Raw genomic sequence first — 10,771 nt, 5'->3', positions numbered from 1 at the left:
AGTTGATACCTAAACTTGTTAACCCCTCTCTCTATATATAGCAGTGGAACCTTTTTTTTTTTTTTTTTTTTTGGTAGAAATATGGAAGTGGAACTTAATAATTTTATAGACTTGCTATTAATTGCATTGCTTTATGGGTGATTTAAGTAATTAGATTTAATTAATCAATTTCTCGGTTTAAAATTCGAAAAATAATTGAAATACGCATTTATTGATTAACTTTTTTATTGAATTATATATATATATATATATATATATATATATATGCCAAATTTTGGCATTTATTTCAATAATAGTCACTTTTGCTAAGACTATGATAACGTTATCCTTATCACTTTTGGTAGATTTGATAACGATGTCGCAAATAATAAATATATTTTTATTATTTATAAACTAATTTTACGTGTATTGTATGTTCACTATACTCATTATTGATACTCTTCAATTTTTTATATATATTTCTATTTAAAAATTTATTTATTTTTAAATAATATATTCAATTAAATTATACAAACATAAAAAAATATATAAAAAATATAATTTTTTCTTTTCTTAACTCTTATAAAAATTTTTAAATTGTAATAAAAACATAATCAAATATTTAAAAAATAAATTTCAAAAATAAAATATAAAAATATTCAAATGTCTCATTATAATATATATTTAATAAAAATAGAATTAAAAAAATAAAACTTAAAATTTTAAAATACTTAATTATATATACATATTTATTTAAAAAATAATTTTAATAAATTATATTCAATTAATTAATAAAATATAGCTTTTAATTGATAATTACGAAAGTGATTTTAAAATATTCAAATTCTATTAAAGATGGAAATTTCATTATTCCCCATATTCTTACATTTATATGTAGTATAGATAGATAGATATGTGTCATAGATAGATATGTATATAGGTATTTATCAGCATTCACTCTCCTATTATAATTTATTAGTACTTTTTTTTTTGGAAAAAAAAGGTTTTAGTCTTTTTAACTTTACCATTTTATTACATCACATTATTTGATCATTATTATAATAGGCATGTGCGCACCGACACATCTAATAGAAGAATTATGAATAGGGTTGAGCAGTTTTGGTTTGATTCAATTTTCAATAAGAACTGAAACTAGAATCATAATACGATTCTTTATAAATTTAAAATCGAATCCTAAATAAGAACCAAATGATTTAGAAATGGGATTAGAATTAAAACCAAAACATAATTTTGTCATATGTTCTAGTCGGTTTTTTTATTTTAGTTCCAGTTCCTTGTTAAAAATTAATATATTATTCTCCGTATGGATACCATATTTCTTTAAATTAAAAGAATTTTATTATTAAACTAAAATTATAATATATGATAATTACAACCTATCATTCGGTATTTCATTTATAATTTGATTTTTTTTAAACCTCATAATAACTGCAAGTCTGCATTAAGTAGGAACACTAATAACCAATCAAAATAAAATTATTTTTATTTTTTCAACCAATAGAATCAATTCATAAATTTAATAGGAGCGTATATACTAACTAAAAAAATTTACATTTAAATAAAAAACTTTATTCATATTTTGCAATAACATAATTGCATATAAAATTTTATATTAAAATATATTAGCTAAAAAATTTATATTTAAAAAGAAAAAATAATAATCAATCAAAATTACATTACCTTTATTTTTTTCGACCAATAGAATTAATCAATAAATTTAGTAGGCATATATACTAACTAAATAATTTATATTTAAATAGTTCAAAATTATATTTATATTAATTGTTGGTATTAAAACTCCTATTTCTTAAAATGCATCAAGGTTAGTTTAGGTATTACCTAAAGAATATTAATTATGAAAATAAATAATTATGCCCAAAAAAGTAAACGCAACCAAAATATTATTATTATTGGTCCATGTTGCCACAAAATGCAACCAAAATATTACTACTATTGGTCCATATAGTCACACCTCTTCTATTTTTTTTGCTCTCTCTTTGTTTTTATTTTTATTTTTGTTTCACTTGTGTTGAAAATTATAAAAGATACAAACCAAAAACACTGATTTTACTATAATTGCAATATAAATTGAAGTCTATACAACTGGAACCACTATTTGAAATTGCTTTCCCTTTTATGGTATATATTTGCTAATGGTTATTATTCGTATACTTATCAAACCAATCTATCATTCCAATCTATCATTCGGTATTTCATCTATAATTTGATTCTTTTCGAACCTTATGATAAGTCTAATTCTATATTAAATAGGAAACTTAATAACCAATAAAAATTAAATTACCATTATTTTTTCAACCTATACAATTAATCCATAAATTAGTCGCATTTTGAAATAATATAATTGCACATAAGGTTTTATAGTTAAATATATTAACTAAAGAATTTATATTTAAAGAGGAAAGCTAATAATCAATCAAAATTAAATTACCTTTATTTTTGCAAATAATAGAATCAATCCATAAATTTAATAGGAGTACATATATTAACTAAAGAATTTATATTTAAATAGTTCAAAATTATATTTATATTAAATTAACTTTATCAATTGTTGGTATTCAAAACTCCTATTTGTTCAAATGCTTCAAACTTAAGTCATGTATTAACTAGACATGGACACGATTCCGGAACTGCCGGTTCCGGTTCTGGTTCTAAAAAATTTGAAATCAAAACTGAATCAGAAATTGACGATTCCATTTCGGTTCCTTAACGGTTCTAAAACCGACGGTTCTGGCCAGTTCTTGACTGATTTTTCGGCGAATCGAATAATTGTAAAATAAAAAAAGTAGAGAACATTTTACAACCGGCCAGCTCTTAGAACCGCCGATTCACGGTTCCAAAAATGGTGGAACCGGAATTGAATCATAAACCATCGGTTTTAGTTTCGATTCAGACCTGTTCCGGTCCCAATTCCCACCGGTTCAAAACCAACGGTTCCTGCTCCAGGAACCGTAATTTGGCCACCTCTAGTATTAGCTAAAGAATATCAATTAAGGAAATAAATAAATTGCCAAAAACAGTAAACGCAACAAGAATATTATTGTTATTGGTCTATATTGCCACACCTCTTCTAATTTGACTTTCTTTTTGCTTTTATTTTTGCTTCATTTGTGTTGGAAACTATAAAGGACACAAGCTAAAAACACTAATTTTACTTTAATTGCAATATAAATTGGAGTTGATATAACTCGAACAATTATTTTAATTATTTTCTCTTTTATCCTAACTCATATCATATCTTGGCCAATTATTATTATTTGTATATTTATCAAATCAATCTATCATTTGGTATTTCGTTTATAATTTGATTCTTTTCGAATCTCATAATAAGTCCAAATTTACGTTAAATAGGAAAATTAATAACCAATCAAAATGAAGTTACGTTTATTTTTTCGACCAATATAATCTATTTATAGATTTAGTAGAATAGTATGTACTAACTACAGAATTTATATTTAAATAAAAAACTTTAGTCGCATTTGCAATAACATAATTACATATAAAGTTTTATATTTAATATACTAACTAAAGAATTTATATTTAAATAAGAAAACTAATAACCAATCAAAATTAAATTACCTTTATTTTTACAACCAATAGAATCAATTTATAAATTTAATAGAGACGTATATACTAACTAAAAAATTTATACTTAAAATAGTTTAGAATTATATTTATATTAATTTCAGTTTATTACTTGTTGATATTAAAAAACCTGTTTGTCAAAATATTTCAAGATTAGGTTAGATATTACCTAAAGAATAGTAATTATGAAAATAAATAAATATGCCAACAAAAGTAAACGCAACAAAAATATTATTACTATTGGTCTATATTTCCATACCTCTTGTAATTTGGTTTTCTCTTTGTTCTTATTTTTGTTTCACTTGTGTTGGAAAATATGAATGACACAATATAAACTGGAGTCTACACAACAGGAACAATTATTTTAATTGCTTTCTCTTTTATCATAACTTATATCATATATTGGTTAATTGTTATTATTCATATATTTATCAAACCAATCTAATATTTGGTATTTCATCTATAATTTGATTCTTTTCAAACCTCATAATAAGTGTAAGTATGCGTTGAATAGGAAAATTAATGACTAATCAAAATTAAATTACTTTTATTTTTTAACCAAAAACACTGATTTTACTATAATTGAAATATAAATTGGAGTCTATACAATTGTTATTATTTAAATTGCTTTCTCTTTTCTATTATATATTGACTAATTGTTATTATTCATATAATTATCAAACCAATCTATCATTCGGTATTTCATCTATAATTTCGTTCTTTTTGAACCTCATGATAAGTCTAACTATAGAATCAATCCATAAATTTCGTCATGGTGTATATACTAACTTAAAAATTTATATTTAAATAAAAAACTTTAGTGGCATTTTGAAATGATAGAATTGCATATAAATTTTTGTATGTAAATATATTAACTAAAGAGTTTATATTCAAATAAAAAAACTAATAATCAATCAAAATTAAATTACCTTTATTTTTGCAAACAATAGAATCCATCCATACTAACTAAAGTATTTATGTTTAAATAATTCAAAATTATATTTATATTAAATTAACTTTATTAATGGTTGGTATTCAAACTCCTATTTGTTCAAATGCTTCAAACTTAAGTTAGGTATTACTTAAAGGGTGTTAATTAAGGAAATAAATAAATATGCCAAAAAAAGGGAAAGGCAACAAAGATATTATTACTATTGGTCTATTTTCATACCTCTTGTAATTTGATTTTCTCTTTGTTCTTATTTTTGTTTCACTTGTGTTGGAGAATATAAATGATACAATTATTTTAAAGCTCATATCATATATTGGTTAATTATCATTTATTCATATAATTATCAAACCAATCTATCATTTGGTATTTCATCCATAATTCAGTTCTTTTCGAACTACCTCATAATAAGTGCAAGTCTGTGTTGAATAGGAAAATTAATAACTAATTAAAATTAAATTACTTTTATTTTTTTAACTAATAGAATCAATCCATAAATTTAATAGCGTTGTATATACTAACTAAAGTATTTATATTTAAATAAAAAAACTAATCACCAATCAAAATTAAATTACTTTTTTTTTTTTCAATTGATAGAATTAAAATCTTCGAAGATATTTTTGTCAATCTACAAAATTAGTAGGGGGCATTTTAAGAACCTAATGTTTTCCCTATTCATACTTTTATATATACTAGTCTTTTTTTTTTTACTTGCGTTGCACGTTGATTATGCTCGTTATAAACTCATTTTTTATACTCTTTTAATTTTTTATTTATATAATATTAAAAAATAAATTTTTGTTTAAATTAAAATAAATACAATTAGTTAATTTGTATTGCACTTTTTCATACAAACTAATTATAATGTTACTTCTTATGTACTTAATACTACTTTCATATAATGAAGTGATCTCAAACTAAAGTTCAAGCCAATCCATAGACTTAATCCTTTAGTCCCTAATTTATAAATGCAGATTATTAAAATCCTAATAGGTGCCCAAATAGAAAATCAAGTCACCACTCAATCTCTAATTCCCTGCTCTTAACCTTAAAGTCAATATTTATATATAACTACAATGAAAAATAATAAAAAAATTATTTTTATTGCTAGGTAAGAGGGAAAAAAAAAAGAGAGAGAAAATGATTTGAATTGATAATGGTAATCACTTTAGCTATAGTTACAGTATTATTCACCCAATACATTAGACAAAGGAATATATATATAATATACACATTCTTGAAACCCAAAAAGTGATCCAATATAAAAATATATAGTTCTATTTTATTTTCAATTTCTTAAATATTATTTTCTTTCAAATCAAACAAATTTAGGATATAAGAAAAAAATTTTCAACAAAATTAAAAATGCTTAATCATCAAGATGCCATCTTGCAAGGGGATATAAAGTTCTTACTAAATTAAAGTGATAGTATTTAAAAATTAATTCAATAACAAAAAATAAAATAAAAAAATTGTTATTAAAATAAAACTCTTTTCAGAACCCAACAAATAACAAGAAATAATATTATATTAAAGAATTATTAATTTAAATTTCTAAAATCAACCCTTTCTTGACTGGAAATGTTATAATTTAATGAAATTTAATATTGATGTACCAAAAAAAAAAGAGACTAAACCAAAGTCAATAAATGGATATTACAATGCAAATCATGCTACAATTCAGTATTGATTAGTTAATGAGTTTATTCAAATATTTTTTTCTCTATTATTCTAAGTTACAAATTTAAAATAAATAAATAAATTAAATAATTAATAAAAAAAGATTACATAAAAAAACATTATATCATTTCCAAAAACAACAGTAATTTTTCCTACAATCATATAGAAAAAGAAAATTTCCACAATCGTTTGCCCTTAAAATTTCTTTTTCAACTAGAAATAAAAATTATTATTAAAAATAAAACTCTTTTGAGAACTCACTTACAAAAAAAGTTTCAATATATATAGAATATTATATATCAATAAAATATTATATATTTTTAAAATTAAAATTTCAAACTATACACCTATCACACACACATATGTTCATTTTATTTAAATAAATTTTGAAAAATAAATATTTAAAAAATTTAAAAGGTTTAATTGTGTATTCTATTTGAAAATTTATTTTTTAAAATATATCAAATCAAATCATAAAAATATAAAAATCCTGTTGATATTAATTTAAAATATACTAACTAAAAAATTTATACTTAAAATAGTTCATAATTATATTTATATTAATTTAAGTTTATGCTTGTTGATATTAAAAATCCTGTTTGTCAAAATGTTTCAAGGTTAGGTTAGATAATACCTAAAGAATAGTAATTAATAAATAAATATGCCAAAAGAAGTAAACGTAACAAAAATATTATTACTATTGGTCTATATTTCCATAGCTCTTGTAATTTGGTTCTCTTTGTTCTTATTTTTATTTCTCTTGTGTTGGAAAATATAAATGACACAATATAAACTGGAGTCTACACAACTGCAACAATTATTTTAATTGCTTTTTCTTTTATCGTGTGCTCATATCATATATTGGTTAATTGTTATTGTTCATATAATTATCAAACCAATTTAAAATTTGATATTTCATCTATAATTTGGTTCTTTTTGAACCTCATAAAAAGTGCAAGTATGCGTTGAATAGGAAAATTAATAACTAGCCAATCCATAAATTTAGTAGCGTCGTATATACTAAATAAAGTATTTATATTCAAATAAAAAAATTAATAACCAATCAAAATTAAATTACCTTTTATTTTTTCAATCAATCGGTATTTTTGTCAATCAATACACATGAGAATAGTCTTAATTTTCCTCTCTCTATATATATATAATGATTTCAGCTAGGTTACCGCCTCCACTGGTAACTAATAACTATTAAATAGAAAAACTTCAGGGCTTTAACGATTATTAGCATTTTGCTCGTAACTTGGAAAAAACAAGAGGCGAAAACGAACTTCAAACTGAACGAATGATGTTAAATAAAACATGTCTGGTGTCAATCAACTATGCTAATGATAGGTAAATTCGCAAGTGCAAGAAATAGCAAACATGTAATTAAGAGTGAGTAAAGTATCGTCTCACCGAGATTATATAACAAGTACTAAAATTATATTAATCTACTATTATTTAAACTACAATAAAGAAAATAGATTGAAAAATAAAAAAATAAAATAAAACAATGAATAAGAAATTAAACAAGAATATTTGATGAAAAGAAATCAATGATTAAAAGCTACTAGGGATTTTGACTTCACTTAATTCTATCTAATTTATTTTATGAGTTTGATAATCAATTTTAATTGTTCGAATATGAGGAAACAACTCTAAAATCATTAACAAGCTCTCTCGATGTATTATTAGTTATTTTAATCTGGTCTAATTAATTACCTCTCGATGTATTATTAGTTATTTTAACCTGGTCTAATTAATTACCTATCTTCCAATAGCATAATCAAACATGAATTAAATCATTAAGTTTTATAGTTTGTTTATGAATTCATAAACCTAAGGTCGTTAACTTATGAGAATCTCCCACGCGTCAAACCATATAGCTTCTGCATCAAGTTATTATTCTCATGTAATTTATTACCTTTTCATATCAAAAATCTTTTTCTCGATAGTGATTAATGAAATAAATCAATACAGGGGAGAAACTCTACTTTGAAGCATTAAGTTCAATAATAAATTATACTTTGAATAAAGAAAAGCAAATTTAATACTATAAATTGGAATATAAATTAAGTTACATCAAATCCCTAGTATAAGAGTTTAGTTCATCATAGAAATTAAATAAAACTCAATTAAACTTGAAAATAATTTCATAATCAATATGAATAATGAAAAGTAAAAACAAGATTAAGAGTTCAGATATAAAACCTAATCAACAAATAGCATGGACGACTTCCTTAATTCTTTACACAAACTTGAATGCTCGAAGTCTTGAAAGAAAGTGAAATGACTCTAATTTTTATTTTCAAAAATTTATTTTCAATTATATTTAGTGAACCGACAGCTTAGAAATTAATATTAATATTTTAGTGCAACTACTACGAGAAACCGAGTCAAAAAAAAAAAAAAAAAAAAAACCCAATTGAAATCGATGATTTGGGCCGAATCGAACCGAATCAAACCGGTTCGACCCGAACCATCTAGAAAACTCTCTTTTTCTTTTATCTTCAACGCCAAGCTCACTTTCCCCCTCCCCAGCTCACCTCCACTCCATCGCCATTGCCACCACAGCGCCACTGCCACCACCCCCTCTCCCTCTCCTTCTTCCTCTCCTTCTTCTTCTTCTTCTTCTTCTTCTTTTTCTTCTTTTTCCTTTTTCCCTTCCCTCTTTCCCTTCTTCCTCACTGCGCCTGTGTTCCTGGCGAGACAGCAACAGCTCACGCCACCCACGCCGCACGCCACCCAGTCCTCGCCGCCACAGCCCTTGCTGCAGTCCAGCGTCGCAGCAGCTCTGCCAGCAGTCCCTCTTTGTTCTCGGCCAAACTGTGCAGCGCAGCACAGTTTCCTGCTCCCGATCGGCGAGACGCAGCGCCTCCTCCACTTGGCCACGCCATCTCCACCGCCTAGCCGCCGCTCCAGCACGCCTCCGACCACCAACAGCCGCTGCTCCCCGATCCGGCATGCTTGGGTACTTCCAGTCTAGCTGAAATTCAAAAAAAATAAATATTGGGGTATAAAATTATTTTAAATATATTTTAGTTAGTTAATGTAGTTAATTAGTTACTAAATTTAGTTAGTTTAATTTTAATAATTTTAGTTGATTTAGTTAGTGTTAATAATATTAGTTAATGAAACTAGTTTTTATTATTGGTAATTAATGAGTTTAGTTAAGTTAATATTAGTAATGTTAGTTAGATAATGAAACATTAGTTCATTAAATTAGTATTAGACAATGAAAATTAATTGATTCATTTAGTTAAGTTAGTGTTAGTGTTAGTGTTAGTAATTAGTGTTAGTAATTAATTAGTTAAGTTAGTTGTAGCTAATTGTTGTAGCTAGTTTATTTAGTCAAGTTAGTATCAGTAATATCAGTCAATTGAATTAATTTTATTATTTGAAGTTAATTAATTTAGTAATATTAGTTAAAGAAGTTAACTTTAGTACTTGTGGCCAATTAGTTTAAGTTAAGTTAATGTTAGTAATGCTAGTTAATTAAATTAATTTTATTATCTATAGTTAATTAATTTGGTTAATTTAATTTGGTAATTATGAGTAGTTAACAGCTTTATAATTATAGTGTTGATTTTATTAAGGCAGTTTGGATATAATGTTATTGTAATATATATAATTTAATTGTGTGGTAATGTTGAGATTGATGGAGGATGGGAAACGTTTTTTGACTAATTGCCCGACGGATGGGCCGTATAGATTGAATATTTGTGAAATTGTTGATATTTTATCAGGTAGATAGTTCAATTTTTAGGGGAGATGCCGCCGAAATTTCGGTAGAAATTTCGGTGGCAAAAATAAACAAACTCCGGTAGGAAATAAAATACGAGTTAGAAGGAATAAATTATTATAGAAAAGAACTTATATCTCAAAAATTTAGTTATATAGATAAGTTAGGATAAATAAAATTCTTAAGAGTGGTGAATGAATATATTTTGTCTGATAGAATTATTCTTTTGTGTCGTTCTTGTAATTTCTTAGATCGCCCGGGTCCATCTAGTGCTCCTCCAGGACAGGATCAAAGCTAGAACCTTACTCTCCATCCCTGTGAGTGATAATGAATAATGCACATCAACACTGCATTTGCATAACATTTATTTATAAGCATTACATTTTTTTTTTATTTTATTTTCATATTTACAACATATTATAATTATTTCATCGTGTATATATATATTATGTTTCGATCATTATAATTGTACTTATATAATTGTGTATATGGATGAATTGTTTGATTATGTGTGCTGTGACATCACTGTGATTTGTTTGTGTGGAATTGGGATGAAGTGGGTCACCATGGGTTTGTGAGAATGGTATATGTGACATGGATCCTGAATATGATATGAAAGTTGGCCGGGTAAATGGGAGATCGGCGCCCCCGTGTGCACCTTCTGCTATGGTCTGTGTGATATGGAAAACCACAGGTTGGTTTCTTTATTGGGCGCACCTGATAATCTAGATCTGACCGCAGCCCGCAGGGTGGCCTCCTGTTGTGAGCGCCTGATGATCTAGATTTGATGGACACGACCG

This window comes from Jatropha curcas, chromosome 8 (assembly GCF_041381405.1).
Source record: "Jatropha curcas cultivar XTBG-Jc1 chromosome 8, XTBG_Jcur_1.0, whole genome shotgun sequence".
Lineage (NCBI taxonomy): Eukaryota > Viridiplantae > Streptophyta > Magnoliopsida > Malpighiales > Euphorbiaceae > Jatropha > Jatropha curcas.
The sequence above is the reverse complement of the archived record's forward strand: the minus strand, read 5'-3'. Positions refer to the sequence as shown.